Source organism: Schistocerca nitens, chromosome 9, assembly GCF_023898315.1.
Source record: "Schistocerca nitens isolate TAMUIC-IGC-003100 chromosome 9, iqSchNite1.1, whole genome shotgun sequence".
NCBI classification, from domain to species: Eukaryota; Metazoa; Arthropoda; class Insecta; order Orthoptera; family Acrididae; genus Schistocerca; species Schistocerca nitens.
The window spans coordinates 158,703,224-158,727,986 of NC_064622.1; the positions used below are offsets into that span (position 1 = coordinate 158,703,224).

Sequence of the window (24,763 nt, forward strand, 5' to 3'; positions counted from 1 at the left end):
AAAGTTTCCAACCGATTTCCCATACACAAACCGCAGTTGACCGGCGTTGCCTGGTGAAACGTTGTTGGGATACCTCGTGTAAAGAGGAGAAATGCGTACCATCACGTTTCCGACTTTGATAAAGGTCGGATTGTAGCCCATCGCGATTGCGGTTTATCGTATCGCGACATTGCTGCTCGCGTTGGTCGAGATCCAATGACTGTTAGCAGAATATGGAATCGGTGTGTTCAGGAGTGTAATACGGAACGCCGTGCTGGATCCCAACGGCCTCGTATCACTAGCAGTCGAGATGACAGGCATCTTATCCGCATGGCTGTAACGGAACGTGCAGCCCCGTCTCGATCCCTGAGTCAACAGATGGGGACGTTTGCAAGACAACAAACATCTACACGAACAGTTCGACGACGTATACAGCAGCATGGACTGTCAGCTCGGAGACCATGGCTGCGGTTGCCCTTGACGCTGCATCACACAGAGGAGCGCCTGCGATGGTGTACTCAACGACGAACCTGGGTGCAAGAATGGCAAAACGTCATTTTTTCGGACGAATGCAGGTTCTGTTTACAGCATCATGATGGTCGCATCCGTGTTTGGCGACATCGCGGTGAACACACATTGGAAGCTTGTATTCGTCATCGCCATACTGGCGTATCACCCGGCGTGATGGTATGGGGTGCCTTTGGTTACACATCTCGGTCACCTCTTGTCCACATTGACGGCACTTTGAACATTGGACGGTACATTTCAGAGGTGCTAAGACCCGTGTCTCTACCCTTCATACGATCCCTACGAAACCATACGTTTAAGCAGGATACTGCGCGATCGAATGTTGCAGGTCCTGTACGGGCCTTTCTGGATACAGAAAATGTTCGACTGCTGACCTGGCCAGCACATTCTCCAGAGAAAACGTCTGGTCAGTGGTTGCCGATCAACTGGCTCGTGACAATACACCAGTCACTACTCTTGATGAACTGTGGTATCGTGTTGAAGCTGCATGGGCAGCTGTACCTGTACACGCCATCCAGGCTCTGTTTGACTCAATGCCCAGGCGTATCAAGACCAATATTACGGCTAGAGGTGGTTGTTATGGGTACTGATTTCTCAGGATCTATGAACCCAAATTGCGTGAAAATGTAACCACATGTCAGGTCTAGTATAATATATTTGTTCAATGAATACCCGTTTATCATCTGCATTTCTTCTCGGTGTAGCAGTTTGAATGGACAGTAGTGTACATAGCGCATAAGAATCACGAAGGTGAGATACGAGAAATTAGAGCCCATACGGAGACATACACATCCGTTTTTCCCTTGTTCTATTTAGGAGTGGACAGGAAAGGGAATTAAAAGTAGTGGTACAGGCTACCCTCCGCTACGCACCGTACGGTGGCTTTCGGAGTAACTACGCAGATGTAGATGTAGAGGGCACATAAATTACTTCGCGAACTTTGACCGTCGTTTTATCGGGAACGGTCGATTATCTACAGATAAGTTGAGACAACGTGTTCGCTTATTTTGACCCCTTTTCCGCCATGTGAAGTTTCTGGGAAATCGGGTTATGAGACTTACAGTGTTCTCAACGTAAGTGCAAGAAAGATGGTTTGAACTTCCGCTCTGAGAAGTAGTGAGTGATTCCTTGTCACGAGAGACTGACAGGCAGTCGGAGCTACGTCGGGCCGTCGACGTACGCTAACTCGCTCCTACAGCGGCAGTACAGAGCCGCGCAGTAGTTTCCCGGGTGCCCGCACGCGGCGGCAGCGGCGCTGCTGTCGGTGCGTCGGCGTCGCGACGGCAGCGGCGTCCCGGCCGGAGTAGTGCGGCCGGCGGCTGTGCGGATCGCGCAACAACCGAGCCGCCTCCTGCTGGCGCCGACCACCACAGCGGGGAGCGCGACAGCGGCGGCGGCGTCACGTCCCAGCTGAAGCAGCGGACGCCGCTCTGACGGCGCCCCGTCACAGCCGCACCAACAGGTAGGGGCGAGAGCGCCACTGCCCACAGTGGATTACACCAATTATTTGTATGGCCTGATTAGACGCAAGTCTGGAAGCGCAAGCCAGGCTCAAAAATATTTGTTTGATTCTTTCGATTAGCTCTGCATTGTAATCGAGAGGAAATTCTTTTCATTTGAGGTTGGTATATTGAGGAGTTATCAACCAGCGACATGTGCTTTAAGAAAACAAATATTTGTACTTCATAACTTGTTTCGGTGCGAAGTCCATTATTAAACTGTTATATTTGTACTGACGTCGCTCTTCCGCAACCTTCCAGCATGGAAGCATCTATTCTTCACAGTGTGACCTGGCGGTTTCTTATTTACAAATGTTCGAGCAATTTCGTTATATATCTAAATACCTAACTTAATGTTACTTTCAGCACGATTGGTGACAGAATCTTCATACGGGAACAAACTTTGAGAAAGAGTTTTACTGTTTGTTATGACCACCTGCCCCAAGGTAGTTATAACAAACAGTAACACTCTTTATATGAAGACAGTAACTGTTCTCGAAAGAACAAATACTGTTGACGACCGTGCAGGTTTTCCCTGGAATAAATTATGACTAACTGAAACCCTCAGCTGCCGACAGATGTTGTTGACATACCTCGATGCGGACAGCTGAAAATGTGTGCCCCGACCGGGACTCGAACCCGGCATCTCCTGCTTACAAGGCAGACGCTCTATCCATCTGAGCCACCGAGGACACAGATGAGTAGCGCGACTGCAGGGACTTATGCCTTGCACGCTCCCCGTGAGACACATTCCCAACTGTCCATAATTCTGCATATGTAATGTACCTTATAGACATTTGCCCATCGACTCATTACTCGCGCACACTTTGGCGATTCCCGTAAGAGTTTGGCCAACCTGTGCGCATTCGCACAGACGAAGGTCAATGACTGGGTAGCCTTTAACTATATATATGAAGACAGTAACTGTTCTCGAAAGAACAAATACTGTTGATGACCGTGCAGCTTTTCCCTGGAATAAATTATGACTAACTGAAACCCTCAGCTGCCGACAAGTGTTGTTGATATACCACTCTTTCTCATAGAGTGTATACAACACTCGGTACTCATTCTTTGACTGGTATGAGTAACAGTGATGTGTGGTTGGCTCACACAACAGATTAAAGTGAGACGAAGCAGGAACACTGTGTTGCATATTTAACAAAATTTGTCTAAAGTTTGCGAGAAGACAACGAAAAGAATGGATACTTATTAAATTGCCCCTAGCAGTCTGGAAGTACGCGAAACCATCTACAAATGTAGTCATGTAACAATGGCTTTAACTCGAAGATAGCTGTGGCGAATAAGAATTCTTTTGCAATGTACATGTAGGTGAATGTTCATTTCTCAGTAATATCCAATCTTCACTCAAGGTGTAAAATACTTCCAACTTGCTGATGTGCAAAATAAAAATTAGGAATATTCTGAAGACTAATATGTAGTTACCTAGATGAAAATATATTGTGACAAATGTTCACAGCTTTGCATCAAACAATTAAACTGGACCCCGCAGTTCGCTGTATCTGGTCAAACAAGACAGCAATGCTTTGTAGAAGTAGCCTCGTTCGCACCTAAATTATTTAGCCAATCGTTGTCACTATTATGATATATGGTGTAAGTAATGAGGCATATACGAGTGCCTAGTTACAGAGCAGCCTTCATTGAACTGGTTCGCTTACTTTTCCTCCATCGAAGTTCATTCCTTTCTATTCTAGAGATTTCTTCGTTATTATTGATTCTCATAATTTCGTAATTTCAATTTTTTCAGTAAACATCAACCTCATATCGTAGACTTTCGATGTCCAATCGTTTTTATAACGAAATGACGCTTATCTCACTACTTCCTGTTGCACTGAGCTTTGAAGTCGCTATGTAATCGTTCTTAGTACGTGACTCTTTCCCATTTCCTACCACTGTAGTTATACAAAACGTCATCTTTTCGACATTTCTCCTTTTTCTCAAGTTCGTAGCTACATTTCCCACTCTCTGTCGAACTTGGAAAAGATCTCATTTCTTCGCAATAGTCCAGGAAAAAATATCACGTCATAGTGCAAACAGCATTTTCACAATGGATCACATCACAGTTGTTGCGTGCTAAATTACATTTCAAGCAGCTCTGAGAGCATGATTAATCTCCACGAAGCAGTCTAACGTGTTAAGACTGTGATGACGTCAGCGGTAGGACCAGTGCACAGTAAGACAGTTCTCACGCAGCGGCGAGTAAAAGCGTTCATCGCACACACGTTTTGGACAACTTTTATTTACATAACCTTCTTTCGCATGTAACGTTAAAAGCGTGCTCCCAATATATCGTTCACACTAGAAAATCTTATTTAACGCGGTTTCGAAATAAACTTTTTCCTTCAAGATAATTAATGAGACAAGCAATGTAACGTGGTGCCGAGGAGCCCATGGCTATTCCATAATTAAAAGTGTAATGTTTGTGGATGAGCTGCAGCAATTCAAGCAGGTCGACGGTGTGCTGCATTTATATCCTTTTATGTCTAAGGAAATTCATCAGATGATCTCGGTAGGTCTCAGTGGCGGGGAAATTTTATATAGCCTACAACGTTTCTACTACCGTTTATCCAACTTCTTCGTACATTTGCACCATGGTGGAGCAGATCAAATTTCTTTGTCCTAATAATCATACAGACTGGAACGTTCTTTGGCATTTCGGCCTAATTAATATCGTATACATCTATACTTCCCCAAGCCACATTATGATGTATGGCGGAGTGTACTTCGGGTTCGATTATCATTTTCCATCTTTTCTGTGCCAATCACAAATAATGCGCAGAAAGAGTGACTGTCCGGTTGAGACTGAATTTTCCTGATTTTACTGCCATAGTCACTTCGGGAGTTGTATATACATGACAGTAACAAGTTGCCTGACTCTTCTTGGACCATATTCTCTCGGAATTTTTTGTTAGTAAACCCGACTTGCAGTGCGTGACGTCTCCGTTATGCTTGCTGGCTTACTAAACGACCCTGTGACGAAACGTACCACTCTTCTCTGTATTATCTGTGTGTTTTGTATCAATTCTGCCAGCTCATGTGCCAGATCGACGATGAACGTTCAAGATTCGGTCGAACGGTGGTTCTGTAAGCCATCTCATTCGATGGCGAATTACATTATCCTCGGCTTCTTACAGACCATCCCTGGCATCTGTCTTCCGACAAGTAGTTTCATGTGGTCTTTCATTCAATTTAGGTTGCTCTACACGCATTCACCTACAGATCTTACTGTTGTTACTGTTTGAAATGGTTCATCAGCTACAGTGTAATCTAATAATGAAGGTTCTTTCTGCATATATATACGAAATACGTTGCGTTTATCTCTGACGAGGATCAACTTCCATTGCCTACGTATCATATTTGCTTGTCTTCATGCTATTGCAACATTTTTCGGGCGTTTAGACCTTCCTATATGCGGAAGCATTATCCACTCATAGCCTTACGGAATCTTCGATATGATTGAATCGCATAGTTTGTTTGTTTCGCAGATACTAACATCCGAAACTACCTTTAAATTTTATAACTTAACTACGTTAAGAGTGATATATTCCGTTTTTATCGTAAGAAGTCCTGAACCGAGTAAAAATGCTTGTTTGATATTCCGTTAGCTCATACTCTGTAGCTGACAACGAGGAGCTGCATCGAACGACTTCATGTCAAATTCTATGATACTTCTTCTGAATTTTCTACATTGCCGTTGCGAATGGGCCCGTAATCATTCAGTTTTTCATCGTTTCGGTTGAAGTAAAATAAGTATTTCTAAAATTTTGTTATACTCACTTCTGGAACTGATTCATCTCTCGCTAATTTATCTTTTTTTGCAGTTCACTATTAGCATTTTAACGAGAGCAGTAACATCGTTTGCATTTTGTTGTTTTAGTGCTACCTTTATGACAATTATTGGATGTTTTAGTTCATTTGTTACCAAATTTTAAGTATTTTGGTCAATGACATCTTCTTTCTCGCAACTCTCAAATGGGCATTAAGCAGCTGAGTGGTGACTGCTTTCGAATATTCACTTGTCACTAGACAAAAAAGACGCACGACAAGCGAAATCAGTCGCTGTGAACCACTGAATGTGTGTACATGCTTTCGGTATATTGAATAGTTGGTTATAAACTGCTCACGTACCTGCTATGTAACAGCTACCATGCTACCATGTGAAGAAGTAAACAAAGATGTTATCGTTAACTTAGCAGTTTTATAATACGTGTTATGAGAAAATAGGATTTCACAGCTGGAGTCCATTACTATACATATAAAAATTATCTGTGCGTGTTAACACACGAGAAAGTGATAAAACTACGAACGTTTCGGCTACTTTTGTAGAATGCTTTCCTCAGGCAGGAAGCTGCTTGGAATAGTAGTCAAAAACGTCATAGTTTTATCACGCCGAGACGCTGTCATTCAGCGAGAAAAATTTTGCTGAAATGTTTGCGTTAACGCCTTGAAATAAATGGCTCTGAGCACTATGGGACTTAACATCTATGGTCATCAGTCCCCTAGAACTTAGAACTACTTAAACCTAACTAACGTAAGGACATCACACAACACTCAGTCGCCTTGAAAGAGGCTGAAAGGATGCCAGCGAATTACTGAACAACTGCTATGATAGTAGGTGTTATACTTCACAGTTAAGAGGATTAGCTTTAACATGGAAAGCGTCGTGTTAAGCTCCCTTCGTAGATCACACAATGTGGTCCTCGTCGATGTACGCAATATCACGCTTGAATATCACGCTTGACGCATGGCGTACAATTAATGGTGAAATAGACTGACCGAAAAAATTTCTTCGCCATCGGAATATTTGCGAAAGTACACGGAACAGAGAATGAATGAATAAGCTTCACAAAATTTAGAAAATATCTGTACTGGGAACGAAAACAAAACAATGGCTAAAATAAAGTAGTCGTTCCGAATGGCACCGTCCACGAAAATCATTAAACTGAAAGTCTGGTATCAGCTAACATTCTTTCTGCTTCCGTAACTGAGTGGTCAGTGCAGCTCACTGCCATGTAGGGGACCCAGGTTCGATTCCAGTTACTGCTGAGATATTATCGTGGTAGGAGTTGGCACTGGGACAGTGCTGATGCCCAAGCTGGTCCAGCACATGTTCTATCGGGGACAGAATTAAGGATCTTGGTGCGCAACTCGACGTCGTCATGAGACGTATCACGCGTGGATGAGGATTGTCCTGCTGGAAACTGGCTCTGCCATACTGTCTTCTGCATCGTGCTTCTGAGGAGCTACTTGACCGAGTAGTAGCGGCACCAGTTCGCTAAAACTGGCAACGACAAGGACGGTTTGCTGATCGCACGTCCCTCCTTTGAGCGTCCATCGACACCATTGGCAGAGAATGGTATGGCTTCCTCTCGGGACCGGGTTTACGAGTTTACTTGGTAATATTCGGTATCACGATGCTCCATTCTGTAATTTTTAAGTGCTTGAATTCTCCTTGGCATGCTTATCACGAGCTGGTCATAACGTTGCACCCCAAGATTGTTTCATTCTTCAACGACGACTCTCCTGTGGTCATCCAATGTATGAGGAGGGTGCCTGCGGTTACGTACTGCGAGTTCCAACTCTGGAGGCGAGCTGTAATGGTACTGGTGCGTTATCGTCTTGAATGAACAGCCCTCTGCCGATATGTTGGTGATAGGGTTTGACAATGGGTTGGACAATAGGTTGGACGATGTTGTCCAAACTGCTCCCTATGTCTATAAAATTCGTTCAGGATCCAAGCATGATACCAGGAAAAACATGACTGACCAAACTCCCTGTTGGGGCCGTGCGACTGCATTCCTGTTATATGCACTGTGCCTGCCCAAGCCTACGCTCTCCAACGACATTCATTTGCTGGTGAAGAGAGCCCAGTCCCACTTATCCAAATCCTTTCTAGGTGTTCCCTGGTCGACCTGCTTTGTGCTCCACGGTACTGAGGTGTTCGAACAGTGGTTCGTGATGACTAGAAGCCAAATTCGTCGTGTCGAGGCGATTGGGTTCCTTCTTGCTCGATACAGCCTATGTAGCTCGGTTGATAAATAGGTGAAATACGTAGAAGAGGAAGAAACTTCACGGACTGGGAGGGTATGATATCTCGGCAATTACAAAATCGGTTCAAATTTACAAAGAACTTGGCTGTATGAGCCCACTTATTAGTATGACGTTGGATCTGTGAACTGATTCAGTTGAGAAGGGTGTTATCAACCCGCGGCATTGTCTCCTGAGGCAAGTCGTCCCACAACAGTGCTAGCTGTTTCTTGATATGCCGAATAGTGGCATTGGGACAGTGCTGATGCCCAAGCTGGTCCAGCACATGTTCTATCGGGGACAGAATTAAGGATCTTGGTGCCCAACTCGACGTCGTCATGAGACGTACCACGCGCGGATGAGGATTGTCCGGCTGGAAACTGGCACTGCCATACTGTCGCTACAGACGTAAGACATGAGGCTGCAGGATTCCGTGGCACATCGTTGTGCTTTCACCTTTCCGTCAGCCACAACCAACAGTGACTAGAAGTCGTACCCGATGGCTACTCACACCAAGATGCCAGGAGTAACACCGCTTTGCTCCTTCAGAGCAATGTAAGAATTGGACCTTTTCCAAGGTTGTCACCGTACTCTCTGACGCTCTTCAACCAGGATAGTCCACAATCACGTTTCATCTCTGAACACAACGTAGCGCCATTCATCTGTAGTCCACTTTTCCCAGTCTCTGGGACCACTAAAAACTTAGCTGTTTTTGTTGTGGAGTTAACAGCAGCACACACGTGGGACGGTAATTTCCTAGTCCGACTGCTTCTATTGTCTGACCAATGCAGCGGGCTGATATAATGTTCCAGGGAGTCTACTGCTTTTTCTCGGATAGCGAGCACAGATGAGCCTGATGCACAGTATGGCAATCACCGCTTGTTAGGTTATGTGTCATAGATCGGAAACTTACGACGACGGGTATATGTGTCCACAAGTTGCCGAGCAGTCCTACACAGGGCCACTGTCACATCCATAGATCCCAAAAATATTGATATTCCACCATCCGACCAGTTGCAGGCCATCCTCCCTCAGGACACATCGCCACGACTTCCACGTTCGCTTTTGTAGGCACAGAGCACTCTAGGGAACTGCAAAGGAACTGCACAGTGAATAAAAGCTTACTCCTTACATAGGTGGCAGTATGAAGCGATTCCCTCTTTAGCATAATGTATTGAGAAACAGGATTTCCATCCGAAAAACTAACACTATATACATCATAACAGCTGTGCAAAACTTCGTTTGAAGAGTTTTAGATAGGGCAGTTTTTCCGCTTGAACTGTTATTAATTCACCACGACAGCGATTTTGGTTTATAACACAATTTTCAAGTGCTAGCTCACTAGAAGTCGTCAACGTGTGACTCAGAAAGGTGAAGGCATGCTGCGAACTCTTATGCCACCGCCGACATCAATACGATACATTTTTCCTGTGCTTGATCCCATTTTGCGGAGCATGCATATGACCAACTACACAGAGCAGCAATGTACACAAGCGATTATTCACGATATAGTTTCTGAATTACTGATAACAATATTATAGTTAATTTAACACTACAAACTTTTTATGTGATGCAGAACCCACATATTTTGTCTTAGTCCTGGTAATACAGGTCATAGGAATACGAAGGTGCTCTTTTGCTTATTATCATTCTCTTCTGTCTGATTTCGCTCTCTATCATGCTATTAAATAATATATAATTTCCAATTCTGATTTCTTAATTCATAACCTCCTCTACAGGTAACTGAGTGGAATAATACTTCAGTAAGTCCTTATTTAGCAAACAAAATGTGAACATCTCTGTGCTGTTAGCAGCGGTCCAACTCGATAGCATCTCTCGGTCGCTGTCAATAAAAATGTATAAAATATCCAGTAGCTAAATTGTCAACTTCCCTGTGCCGCTATTGGCCTCCAAGAAGTACTGTCATTAGGTGTAGCCATTAATACGAATTGAACACTGAGTAAGTACAGTGACTATCTAACTAAAATAAACGTTGTATTTCCTAACAAACGTAACTTGACCTGGACCGAGTATTGTTGTTCTCACTCAGTCAAAACACTCGTAGTGTCCGTGCTGACCCATGGTACGTGAACTGCTAACAGTATGACCTGCAGTCCGCTTCTGGTAGCTGAGTAGTCAGCGCGACAGAATGCCAATCCTAAGGGCCCGGATTCAATTCCCGGCTGGGTCGGAGATTTTCTCCGCTTAGGGACTGGGTGTTGTGTTGTCCTAATCATCATCATTTCATACCCATCGACACGCAAGTCGCCGAAGTGGCGTCAAATCGAAAGACTTGCACCCGGCGAACGGTCTACCCGACGGGAGGCCCTAGTCACACGACATTTACATTTAGTATTAACTGCAAGCTGAGCGTCGCTATTTTATTCATGTCAAATGCGGGAAGATCACGACTTACGCAGAATAGCTTACACCATTTGATAAACTAATTACTAAACAGCAGCAGAACTGCTACAGAGGGAATATCTTTGTCAGTTATTTTACAAGCGCATCGTTTCTTTTAAGAGTTATCCATATTTAAATATTCCCCGAAACTTTGTCATTTATACAAAAGAACGTAAAATGTGGTAATTCCTATCGAATCCATGTCATCTGCGACGTAATTCATATAGTGCGCCAGCCAGGTATTGTACTTGACTCGTTTGGAAAATACTCTTAAGTAGCCTGATGTAATGGTCTGTAATACTGTATGAGCTCTGTCACCTTTTCTGCAATATCCTGAAACTGGAGCTGATTTCTGTAGCGCGACTTCGGTACCGAAATGTGGGTGCTATTCGGCGGGGTGACGAAAGAAGGTTTTGCTATTAACATGGCGTTTCAGTTAAAGCCTAATGTCACAGTTCATGATATTCGAAACATCGCAGACGAAGTTTTTCAAGTAATTGGCTGAACGTTTACCCTTACCTTATCCTGCTTGCATGTGAAGCTCACCGAAATATTTTGCTTTAGCTGCCGTTAGACGTCATCTCTCTTCATACGAAATACCTGTATCATGTATCAACGCAATGAATAGCGTATTTCTTATCATATTTCGTAACGCTGTTACTCACTTCCGTTTTCCGCGCAAACGCAGAAAGTAAAGCCCGCGTTCGTAGAAGGGTTGCTAGGTCGTTTATATGCTGTGCAGCTTGACTAGGAGGTTGGTGTTTCGAATCCTAGTGGTAGAGATGGCGTTGAAAGAAATTTTCAGAGCCAGTATTTGGCCAGCAAAGGGAGGAGACGTAGGGGTGACGCCTTCCTGATCTCCTTACTTTGCACCGATATCGTGAATTTCAAACCTGTCAGTAGTGTCCTATGAAGCGCAGAAATTTCTACGACTGCAACTTATTTTTCAAGTTCCGATCGGAAGTGAAATTAAAACTATAGTGAGAATCCAGTGTCTCTAGTACGCCCGTCGATCGCGTCACTTCGCTCATTTCAGTTCTGGCGACAGACTGAACGCGTAAAGACGCCTAGAAAATGGTGTCTCCCGCCAAGTGTGATGTCCTTGCTGTCACTCGATGTCTTCATGCCGCGGAGTGCCAGCTAATTTCATACAGACGACATAACGAAAGTCTCATGCATGACAGCAAAGACCTTTTCCACGAAAATGCTCGAACAGACACTGCAGCTTCGACAAAGACACTCCTACAGCGTTTTCAGTGGGAAGTGTTTGGTCACCTCCCACACAGGCCGGACTTGGCTATGAGGACAGGAAGTGAGATGCAGACCAACGCGGAGAATTGGCGGATAGCACGGGCGGCTAACTTTCATGAGGAGGGTATTGAAAAGTTGGTACAACGCTACTACAAATGTCTCAGTCTGAGGTGCGAAAGTAGCTGAAAGATGTAGCTAAATATTGCAAATAAAACATTTCTGTTTTTCACTGTTATTTCTATTTCACGTTAAGTACTTGACAGTGAGTTATTCGAACCACTTTGATACAGTTTCTCTACCGTACCACTCTCGAACAGCGTGCAGGAAAAACGAATACTTAGATGTTTCCGTACGAGTTCTGATTTCTCTTATTTCATTATGAGGACGATTTCTTTGTATGTAAGTGAGCGTTATAAAATATTTTCATAATGAGACTTTCACTCTGCAGCGGAGTGTGCGCTGATATGAAACTTTCTGGCAGATTAAAACTGTGTGCCGGACCGAGACTCGAACTCGGGACCTTTGCCTTTCGCGGGCAAGTGCTCTACCAACTTTTTTTTTTTATTTCATTTTGTTCGCTTTTGTTCGTTTCGTCTGCTCGGGGCGGACGTCGTGAGACATCCGTCTAAGTTCGTTGAAGATCGATTAACTCAGTTTTTTTTATTACAGAGGGCACGTAACCCTCTGACCGAACACGCTGAGCTACCGTGCCAGCTACCAACTGAGCTACCCAGGCACTACTCAAGCCCGTCCTCACAGCTTTACGTCTGACAGTATCTCGTCTCCTACCTTCCAAACTTTACAGAAGCTCTCCTGCGAACCTCAGGATAGTAGGAGATCTGTGAGGACGGGGCGTGAGTTGTGCTTGAGTAGCTCATATGGTAGAGCACTTGCTCGCAAAAGGCAAAGGTCCCGAGTTAGAGCCTTGGACCGGCACACAGTTTTAATCAGTCAGGAAGTTTCAATATTTTCATGTTCAGAAGTAAGCTGGTGATTGAAATTTCGTGGAAATATCCCGTTGCAACGAAAAACCCCCTTTTATTACTGGTTACCACCCCTACTCACGTATCATATCCGTGACGCTCCTTCCCCTATTTCGCTATAACACAAAACGAGCTGTCCTTCTTTAACGGTTTTCGATGTTTTCCGTCAATCCTGTCTGGTAAAGGTTCCATATCACGCAGCAGAGCACGGACAAGCGTAATCTAGGCAGTCTCTGTAGTAGATTTGTTGCGTCTTCTAAGTGTTTGATTCGCCTTCCCCGTAACATCGCCCTTGTTTATGTTGTTGGCTCTGAGCACTATGGGACTCAACTGCTGAGGTCATTAGTCCCCTAGAACTGAGAACTAGTTAAACCTAACTAACCTAAGGACAGCACAAACATCCATGCCCGAGGCAGGATCCGAACCTGCGACCGTAGCGGTCTTGCGGTTCCAGACTGCAGCGCCTTTAACCGCACGGCCACTTCGGCCGGCTGTTTATGTTGTTCGTAATTGTAATTCCCTAATGAAATAGACACTTTAGATATGTGTGATTTATCGTGTATCCGAAATTCAAGGAATTCCTTTTAATATACTCATGCGGATGGCCTCAAACGTTTTGTTGTTTAGCGTCAGTTTTCGCACCATAGAGATATCTTGTTTGAATCACTTAGCTATTGATTTTGATCACTTAATAACATCAATAGGCGGTAAACGGCACCACCATGAGCAAACAATCCAAGATGGTGGTTCAAGTTGTTTCCTAAATCATTTATATGGATTAGGAACAACAGAGAACCTGTAACACTTTCTTGGAGAACGCCATACATCAATCGATGATTTTCTGGCAATTACTAAGAACTGTGACTTTCCTGACAGAAAATTGCGAATCCCGTCACAGTACTGAGACGATACTCCATAGGCAAGCAGTTTGATTAAAAGCCGCTTGTTTAGAGCGTTATCAAAAGATTTGTGGGAATCTAGGAATAAGGAATCAATTTAAATCCGTGCTAATAGTACTTATGTCGTGCAAATAAAGAGCTAGTTGTGCTTCGTAAGAACAATATTTTCTGAATTCGTGCTATGTGTCAACATATCGCTACCTTCGAGGTAATTTATTTAATGTTCGAAAACAATATTTGTTCAAAATCCTACTGCAAACTGACGTCAGCGATACGGGACTGTAATTCAGAGGAGAACTTTCATTCCCTTGCTTGTGTAGTAGTGGGATCACGTGTGAAACTTCCCAGTACTTCGATAAGGATCTTTCGTAGTGCGAGCAATGGAGCTACTACATCAGTGTACTCTGAAAGGGACCGAACTGTTTTACAGCCTGTACCGGCAGGACTTACCTTTCTTAAATGATTAACTAATATTTGACGCTGTTGATGTTGAATCGTCCGTCGCATGGGGATGTTAAGCCCGGCGGTGATCTTCAGTCTGTTTGAGAGGGGTAAGCTAAATGCCGATACCAGGTTTCACCCTCTTTCTTCTCTCGCCGTTCAACATTAAACATGAGGGCACACTGCACATACCCCCATTAGTCACAGACAATCTAAAGAGAAACAACACAAAAATCTCTCACACTGCGCAGAAACGGACAAATGTGTCCATGAGGAGAAAACCGTCTCCAAACAGGTAGCAACAGACAACGTTGCCCTAAGACTTTTGCTTTCCTCATTACAGTAAGTAAAGCTGTTTAATTTTTCTTATCTCTCCCTTACGCTGAAAGCGATATAATGATTTAACAGACTTAAGTTTTCCAATCGTGTTCAATGAGGGCAAAGCCATCACTTTTTTAATAAATTGCATTTTCGTTTTGATGCCTATCGAATGGTAGTTGTAGTCAGGAGATATTAGGGCATAACAAATCTGTCACCAGTGGCTTAATGAAATAAAACATTTCATCTTGTGAACGTAGTACTTCGAATGTAACATGCCTGTTTGCTGATCGGGAATAGAATATTGCCGACAGATCTCCATTTCACTAAACCATTTTACATATTAACTTATTTCGCCCCTTCTCTCTACATTAAACATCGACTAAAAGAATCAGTAACCGTTAGGTACGCAGAAACTACGCAGAGTAAAAATCATTTTGAGTTATTTCGTGCAACTGGTTTATTCACACAAATGCGTTTCAGTTTCGGGAACCCACATTGGGACTAAGCCTGCACCGCCTCCGCGGACCACCATACATAACAGGTGTGACGATTCCTGAATGCAAGTCAAAGCTGATAATGCGAAGTTGAAGTTTGGTAGTCGAAACAAGCAGTATTTACAATTGTTGCTAAATAACTGGAGGTAGTATTTGATTGTTTTCAGCTGCAGTGTGTCAGTAAGTACATTCTGACGATCCCGATGTTACCGAATTTGCCAGTCATGTTTTTGTAGAGAAGGTGACGGCAGCTTTAAAGGGGTCAGTGAGCTTGACTTCCATTATCTGTGGCTGCAGTAAATAAGATATCCAATGACGAATACTTGCCTGCCGTCGGCGTTATTCCACGCCAAATTTTTCAAGGTTGCTGTTCATTTGTTATCCCGTCTCTCATAATGACTTTAAACGGGGAGAACTTAAATTTACTTAGAAAGTTTTACCTTACCGTAGAACAAGATAATTACAAAAACAATTATTTGTTTGTATACAAAGATGTGCACCTCGAATGTGTCGAAAAAGTGGTATACACACTCTTTGGCTATACAACTTAGTGATACTTAAATTAAACATGAAATTTACCACATATAAACAAAAAGGGAAGGCAAGGGTTTCTACGGTGGACGAAGAAGTTATTAGCCCCGGAACATAAGCTGGGACTGGGAAACCGTGGAGAAGAAAGTTGGCCATACTTTTCCAAAGGAACCACCATGATATTCGTCTTAAAAGATTTACAGAACCCACAAAAAACCAAAATCTGGATTTGAACTGCCGCTGTCCTCTTTACTCTCTCGAAAGCTTTTCAGTTTTGAGAAGCAATCTTCATGCTGTTTGCTTGAACTGAGACATTAGAGTTCTTAAATTTGATTGCGATGATTTATCTTCACAACTTCACATCGTTTCCAAGGTCCATCATACCCACAGATATGTTTTACCACTGCGCCACGTCGGTCGGTTGGTACACTTCTAGCCATTAAAATTGCTACACCAGACGCGAAATTTAACCGACAGGAAGAAGATGCTATGATTTGCAAATGATTAGCTTTTCAGAGCATTCACACAAGGTTAGCGCCGGTGGCGACATCTACAACGTGTCCAACCGATTTCTCATACACAAACAGCAGTTGACCGGCATTGCCTGGTGAAACGTTGTTGTGATGCCTCGTGTAAGGAGAAGAAATGCGTACCATCGCATTTCCGACTTTGATAAAGGTCGAATTGTAGCTTATCGCGATTGCGGTTTATCGTATCGCGACATTGCTGCTCGCGTTGATCGAGATCCAATAACTGCTAGCAGAATATGGAATCGGTGGGTTCAGGCGGGTAATACGGAACGCCGTGCTGGATCCCAACGGCCTCGTATCACTAGCAGTCCAGATGACAGGTACCTTATCTGCTTGGCTGTAACGGATCGTGCAGCCACGTCTCGATCCCTGAGTCAACAGATGGGGACGTTTGCAAGACAACAACCATCAGCACGAACAGTTCGTCGGCGTTTGCAGCAGCACGGTATCAGCTCGGAGACCACAGCTGCGGTTACCCTTGACGCTGCATCACAGAGAGGAGCGCCTGTGATGGTGTACTCAACGACGAACCTGGGTGCGCGAATGGCAAAACGTCATTTTTTCGGATGAATCCAGCTTCTGTTTACAGAATCAAGATGGTCGCATCCGTGTTTGGCGACATCGCGGTGAACGCACATTGGAAGCGTGTATTCGTCATCGCCATACTGGCGTATCACCAGGCGTGATGGTATGGGGTGCCATTGGTTACACGTCTCGGTCACCTCTTGATCGCATTGACGGCGCTTTGAACAGTGTACGTTACATTTCAGATGTGTTACGATCCGCGGCTCTACCCTTCATTCGATCCCTGCGAAACCCCACATTTCAGCAGGATAATGCACGACCGCATGTTGCAGGTCCTGTACGGGCCTTTCTGGATACAGAAATTGCTCGACTGCTGCCCTGGCCAACACATTCTCCAGATCTCTCCCCAATTGAAAACGTCTGGTCAATGGTGGCCGAGCAACTGCCTCGTCACAATACGCCAGTTACTACTCTTGATGAACTGTGGTATCGTGTTGAAGCTGCATGGGCAGCTGTACCTGTACACGCCATTCAAGCTCTGTTTGACTGAATGCCCAGGCGTATCATGGCCATTATTATGGCCAGACGTGGTTGTTCTGGGTACTGATTTCTCAGGATCTATGCACCCAAACTGCGTGAAAATGTAATCACATGTCAGTTCTAGTATAATATATTTGTCCAATTAATACCCGTTTATCATCTGCATTTATTATTGGTGTAGAAATTTTAATGGCCAGTATTGTATTATAAGGGCCGATTGAAAAGTTGGCGTTTGAGGGCGTTTCTGCTGTGTGTATGCTACATATCGACTCCAATTCGGGTATATAAGAACCGAGATGTAGGCAAGAGATTTGTGTGGCATTCGTGTCTTTCCCACGTGCGTGCGGTGAACGCGGCGTCATGGACTATGAAGGTTTTTTACGAAAGGTGTCCAAATAAGACCAAAGTGCTGTTATTTTTTCCTTGGCTGTTGAAGGACAGGCGTTGGTAGACATCCATCGGAGAATGAAGAATGTGTGTGGGGAAGTATGTATGTCGAAAAGTACCGTAATTTGTATGTCCTTGTAGACAGCGTCTTTCAAGTTTCTCCACAGAAAAAAGTCTGCAGGCGTCAAGTCCTGGAACGTGCCGGCCGAGGCACAGGTCCTCTGCGTTCAAGCCAAGAACTGGGTAACATTTCGTTAAGATACTCTGCAGTACTTCGTACACTATAGGACGGACAGCCGTCATGATTGTACCACACGTTCCTCCTTGTCTGCAGAGGAACAACTTGTAGCATCGGTGGAAGATGGTCTGTAAGAGGGCTGAGATACTTGTGCACGTTTAGTGTTCCGTCTATGACAAACAGGTCTGTTAAGTACTAGTTCATTATCCCACACCACACGTTTACCATACATGGACGCTGACGTTTCCCCGACCCCCTTTCGAAACTAACGGGGATTATCAACAGAGCAATAGTGCATATTACGGCGTTTTATCTGACCGTTCCTGGTAAATGTGGCTTCATCACTAAACAAGGTACATGATAAATATGAGATATCCTGCCTTAATGCCCATGTACAGAAGTTAACACGATTCTCATGACCGTTTCCTTGCCGCTCTTGGTGGAGAGAGATGTGATATGCATGGAACCTACGTGGGATGGAGAATGCGTAGGACACTAGCGTGATCCATGCCAATTCCTCGGCGATTGAGCGGCAGCTATCGTGCTCGTCAACTGGAACAGAAGCAACACCATTAATTTCCTCTTCTTCTGCCGTCATTTATCTTCCTTCTGCTGCAATGTCTACGTGTTACACAACCACTTCCGCGTAAATGGTTGATGAAGGAAATAAATAGCTACCGAGACGGTTGACGTCTATTGGGATATCTTGCCGCGTACACCATACGAGAACGAACTGCACCCTGCCTACACTCTCCATGCAGCTTGAGCATGCAGGCTTTTTCAGTATTGGTAAATGACATCACCCATTCACGACCACCTATTTGGATTGTCACACGCTGACTAGAAAGTCGCAATACCCTCAAGGAAAGTATTTGGACAATTGTGGTAAGGGTCTATGAAACCAAACTGATGAGGTCATCGGTCCCCAGACTTACACACCGCTTAATGTAACTTGAGCTAACTTACGCTAAGGACAACACAGACACCCATGCCCGAGGGAGTACTCGAACCGTGATAAGGCGCCTCAGATCGCACGGCTACCCCGCGCACCCACACTCAAGGAACATACAAGCACCCTGGAAGTAAACATAACAACATAGTACCTAGAAGCTACGCAGGTTGAACGACAAAAACAATTGTCGGTGTGGAAACTTTTTAAAATACGATATCTCGTGAACAATTTCCACTAGAATCCTGGAACCAACACCACTGATATTCACTTTCTGAATATTGTTACATCTTTTTACTGGTTAACAACACGAGCTCCTGACCACCAATCCATTCCGGCAATATTTGCAGTTTAATTTTAGGTGATTCACCGTGTATAATGTATTCGAGCAGTCTCACTACCACACTATTCTGTTTCAATTAGAAATACCAACTTGCATATTTGTGCCTTACTTCAAAGAGCTCAAAATAATATGCGCTGAGCAACAGGAATGAATAGTTACCGCAAGTTTCAATAAATTATTTTCGTCAACAGCATTGAAAGGAACGACAAGGATACATAATATGATATTTCCCGCAGTGTGTACCCTTGATCATTAATTACTGCATTCCGGAATATGTCTTCAGTGAGTTCAGTATGCTATCGTGATTATTTTTATCATTGTTCCGAGATAATACGGTGAAATTTTTCAGCTCTATAATTTCGTGAAAAATCCCTGAAAGTGTTATGTTATACAGGTACAAAATCCATTAACAGATTACGAAGAAGGTACAGCTCTATAATTTCGTGAAAAAATTCCGCAAATGTTATGTTATAAAAGTACAAAATCTATTAATAGATTGCGAAAAAGGTATATTTATTTTAAATGTGACGTAACGGATTTAATGTGGCCGACTCTGTCACAGTTATAAAGGTCCACATAAGAGTTTGATTTTATCATTTTCTGTGTAAGTTGTCCGTTATTACCACGTTCATAAGTAACCTTTATTAGATGCTAGCTGACAAAACCCTCATTGCCTGGGTATTCATTTTAACAGTTTTCTGTTACAAAAGATAGATCTAAATAAAGAGCGGCCAGATGCATAAAAATAATTTAATTTCTTAACCGGTTTCGGGTACTTAATGTCCTTCTTCAGAAGGTTAATATCTATCGGATTATTTGCGAGTATCAACAATAAGATGCATACAGATAAAAGCAGTTGTCTTGTTCTTCATAGTGCCTGCACGAAAATGATACAAAGAAGCCAAACAACAAATGAAGACATCCTCCTCTTCAAGTAATATGTTTCTACATGTGAAATATGCTGCGATTCGTCACACCAAATAGAAATTTATCTGCCATCCTGTATCTTTCCACGGTCACCCAACGAAGATACTTTCTTGTATATTACAGAGGCATCAGAAAACAGTTGCAGATTGCTGCTCACCCAATCCGTCTACGTACACAGAGAATAACAGCGGACCTATCATACAGCCCTACGGCACTCCTGAATGTACTCTCGTTTGTGATGAGCACTCGCCGTCCAGGGCAACGTTTTAAGAAGTCTTGGAGTCATTCACTTACCTGAGAACTTATTGCGTTGCTCGAACCTTCGCTGTCACCAGTGGGAAAATGTGTAATACTTTCCGGAAATCTAGGAATATGAAATCCGCCTGTTGCTGCTCATCCATGGTTCGCAGAATATCGTGTGAGAAAACGGAAAGCTGAACTTTACACGAGCAGTGTTTTTTAACTTCGTGATTATTTTGGGCAAAAGCTTTTACGTCTGAAGAAAATTTATTATATTCCAACATAGAATTATTTATACAATTCTGTACCAATCCTATATTAAGCCATTGGCTTGGGACTTTGCTCTGGCAGAGAGATTCGCGATAATTGTACGCTAAGTATTGAGGCAGTGCTATAGAGGACGACTTATTTGTTTTCAACTCTTTCAGTTGCTTCTCTACGACAGGGATGCCTATGATTATGTCCTCAATAAGGGATTCTGTGCTACGGTCAAACGACGCTATGTTTGTACAGGGTGGGGCAAATGAAATTGGCCTGGAGCACAGAGTTCCAGGGCACAAAGGAACTCAGCAGAGGACAGTAAAACTGTACAGTACTAATCGGACTATAGCAGATGTTGAAAGTGACCACTACTCATCTCTTGGCGCTTTTGGGTCCTGGTCAGCAAGTTGCTGAAGGGAGATCGAAACGGTACTGCTGGAATTACTACAATCTCATTCGAAACGTCCTGCTGCAGTTCTTAAAGTTCATGAGGGTTGTTGCAATACAACTAAGACTCGAGGGTTCCCCAAACAAAGTAATCGCACACTGACAGGTGAGGTGACATAGGTGAGCAGCTAAAGCGCGACCAGACTAACCTCTCCTGACAACTCTCTCAGGCGTTGAGGTTCCATAAATGTCCTCCACGTTTCGGCCGGCTGCATGGGCAGTTCCTCCATCCTGTTAATGTATGGTTACATGTATACTTTCACTTCCAGTCGTACCCACTCGTCCGGGACGCTTTTATTTGCCTCACCCTGTAGAGTCTGCTGCGTGAATAATTTCATGAATGCGAAATATATTATTTATTGATTTCACATGATCTGAGTAGGGCCCCCAGATTCTCTCTTATATTGGACTGGGGGTTAACACGTACAGTACCTTTTTGCATCATAGCTGTCTAAGAAATAAGAATAATTTTAATATGAGAAATAATATTAAAATGATTTGAGTGTCTATAAAAAATAATATTGACCAACAACTAGTTAAGTTGACGCTGTCGTTACTTCTGTCATTATTGGTGCTGCTGCCAATAATAATAATAATAGTGATAATTAAAACAATAATAACAATGATGATGATGACAGTAGTAGGTGCATTTATAGGTGTAAAAAATACATATCTTCCTATATAGCGAGTTCTGAGGAAGGGAAACCCAAGGATGTAACAGCTAGTAATACTGGGGAAAATGGTAGGTGTAATTGTTGCTTCAATAGATGTCATTATCCGTCTTTTGAAACAGAAAATAATGTTTAGTTCTCTAATATAATGATGGACGCTATTCTAGAGGCGAGTTCTTGCTACTGAGAAGGACTTTGATAAAATGTCTGACCGATGGCGTTGGGCAGAATGGATTTTGCTCTTGTGAGAAAGATTGTTTCCGCCACGTTGTTCAGACAAAAGCGATAAGGCTGAGGAAAGATATGAGGGATAGTGTATGTTAATAAGACAATCTCCGCTCTTGTGTGCACTCATCCAGGATAGCTGTGCATACGATGGTGAATTATGATCAAAGAGTCGAACATCACAGATACAACGAACACAGGCGTTCAGTGCCAGTTCCAGGTGCCGTCAGCTTTTCTGAGAAAGACCTTGTAGGATAATATTATTCTAATCAATAACTGGAAGAACAAGTATTTACGGAAATTTCCTTTTATATTTTTGTAGGGCATGGGAAGATCGTGGTGCTCAGTCCAGTTCAGACATTCATGTGCTATTATTCCTACACTCTTTGCTGAGGGAGAGAAATATATATATTCTTCCCAATTAAGATGAAAAATGGTAGCGATTCGCAATATTTCGGGCTAATGAGCCTAGACTGCAGCTTCGGTTTTAGATGGGTTCAGCTTTAACCCAGTATTCTATGCCCATTTGGTAGTGCACACAGGCCGGTATTGAGATTCTCGATGGTTGTCATCCGGTTTATTGATTTTGCGCTTAGATGCAAATGGAGGTCACCAGCACAGATGTGGTCTTTACAGAAGTATAGAACTGATGGCACAAAATGGCTCTGAGCACTATGGGACTTAACATCTATGGTCATCAGTCCCCTATAACTTAGAACCACTTAAACCTAACTAACCTAAGGACAGTACACAACACCCAGTCATCACCAGGCACAGAAAATCCCTGACCCCGCCGGGAATCGAACCCGGGAACCCGGACGTGGGAAGCGATAACGCTACCGCACGACCACGAGCTGCGGACACTGATGGCACATCCCTGGCATATAGTGCAAAGAGTGTAGGACCTAGTACCGAAGACTGTGGGACGCCTGATACTACCTGCCTCTATTGTGAATTTAAAAGTTCAGGTTTCTTTCTACTATCTTCTGTTGCAATATCAGACAGATCAACGAATGACTGCATAGAAGTTTTCTACCAGCTTAGCGATATCACGTACTAGCAAAATTTCCTCGCGATATCGGCAAGACCTTTTACAAATGTATGATAGTGAAAGCTGTTGTATGCGTCGAGTGTCGATCTTTAAAGACGCACGAATTTCTACTAGCTTTGCCTGTCATGGTTGCGTCTTCTTATTTGAACCGAAAATGCGACAGTCGACGTTTCCGCAGCATTTTCTGAATTTTGTTATTAAACCACGGTGGGTCTTTCCCGTCCTTAACTCACTTACTTGGCGCTACTTCTCCATAGAGCTATTTAGAGTCAGATTAAACTTTTCCCATAATTCTTCTGCGTGCATCATACTGGAGCTACATGTGGTTCATTCATTGCCTAAGTGGGATGCTATCACCTGCTTATCTGCTCTTTGCAGCATAAATACTTCCCTAGCCTTTTTGGTGGATTTATTCACATTAATAACCATCATCTCTACGGTGACATCACCATCAGTAAGCCCTGTCTTTACACTGACGCTATTAATTAAGTCATGCCTGTTTGTAACTCCAAGGCCTAAAATATTTCACCTGCGTGTGGGTTGTCGAACTGTCGTGCACGCCACCTGGAACGAATCCATGTACGTCCCAGTCTATAATTGGTAGGTTAAAGTCGCCTCCTAGTAATGTTGCATAATCTCTATATTTCAGCACTACAGATTGAATGATTCTACAAATCTTACAGCGGAATCGGGTGGCCGGTGAAACCATCCAAATATCTGATCATTACCTTGAGGTCACCTACGCCAGTTACTCATGTCCAGATAACTTCATAGTCAGACTGAATTTCGACCTCATAGACACAATATATGTCGACTGCAAATAAACATTCCCCCTTCTATGGCGTCGAATTTGTGTTTTCGAAACGCATCCCATGCGTCGTTAAATACTTCGGAGCTCTCTACTTCGGATCTCGTGTAGCGCTCGGTTCCGAGACGAATGTGAGCGCGAAAACATTCGTGGAGGGCAGTAAGTTCAAGAACTATGTCACGAATGTTTCTGCTATTTATTATTGAAATTTTGTCAGGCGAAACGTCTTTACTTTGCACACCGGCTGATATCGGTCTCTGCATACCGACGGGCTAGCGTTTACCGGGAGACCTAAAATTTTTACTTATGCCTAAAAAGAACCATAATCACTCTATCAGCATCCTGCTACCTGAGTTACTGCTTCCTGTTTGTCGTGCACCCCTGACCTATCAAGAGCAGACCCACATTTCTGCCGGCCGCGGTGGCCGAGCGGTTCTAGGTGGTTCAGTCCGGAACCGCGCGACTGCTACGGTCGCAGGTTCGAATCCTGCCTCGGGCATGGATGTGTGTGATGTCCTTACGTTAGTTAGGTTTAAGTGGTTCTAAGTTGTAGGGGACCGATGACCTCAGATGTTAAGTCCCATAGTGCTCTGAGCCATTTGAACCAACCCACACTTCTCCACCCCATAACGCAGGTTCTGAAATCTGGAGCCAAAAGCGTCACAGAATCGACGGAGCCTCTGGTTGAGACTTCCATTCAGCTCCACACTATCCACTGTGAGCTCTGATTGCACGCTCAGCAGTCTTCACCATTACCGCCAGCCGCCCGTGAGAGCTCAGGCTAGCCTCAGGGCTCAAGCAACAGGCGCCGTAGGTGCCGACATTAGCCACAACTTGAAGATGATGCACTCAGCATGTTCAACAGCCGCAGGCAGAGACTCCTCCTCGTATCAGATGAGGCAGGCATACTGGGCACACATATGACTTATTTCCAGCCCGGGACGCGCTAAGCATCGTTGGAGCTCCCGATAATTAGTAAACACCTACCCGCATGGGCCTGCTCAGACCCTGCTGAAGAGGCGGTGACCGCTCCACTCACAAGGTTAATGGGTGAGGCCAGATGACCAGTCCCCAGTCTCCACCTCGAGCGATGCGAACGTGTGGTAAGCGCAGTTACCAAGCGTCTGGTATATTGTAACGTCGCTCGGTAACAGAGCCGTTGAGCGAAACAAGCGACGCGCCAGATTCTCCACCATTGCTATACCCCGAGGCAGCAAGCTGAAAACGGCTGACTGCAGCCAACAATG

The 24,763-nt window shown here is 43.9% G+C and overlaps 1 protein-coding gene and 1 non-coding gene across 2 annotated transcripts in view; one reads left to right on the forward strand and one right to left on the reverse strand.

Moving 5' to 3' along the window:
- The first annotated feature begins 1,827 nt into the window (after positions 1 to 1,827).
- LOC126203145 (prolactin-releasing peptide receptor-like) overlaps positions 1,828 to 24,763 on the forward strand; it is a 918,861-nt gene continuing 895,925 nt past the window's right edge. Inside the window, exon 1 of the mRNA XM_049937389.1 lies at positions 1,828 to 1,969. The gene's annotated coding sequence lies outside the window, so the exon portion shown is untranslated. The remainder of the gene's footprint in view (positions 1,970 to 24,763) is intronic.
- On the reverse strand, positions 2,625 to 2,698 carry Trnat-ugu (transfer RNA threonine (anticodon UGU)). Its single transcript has one exon. It is a non-coding gene; the product is annotated as a tRNA-Thr (tRNA).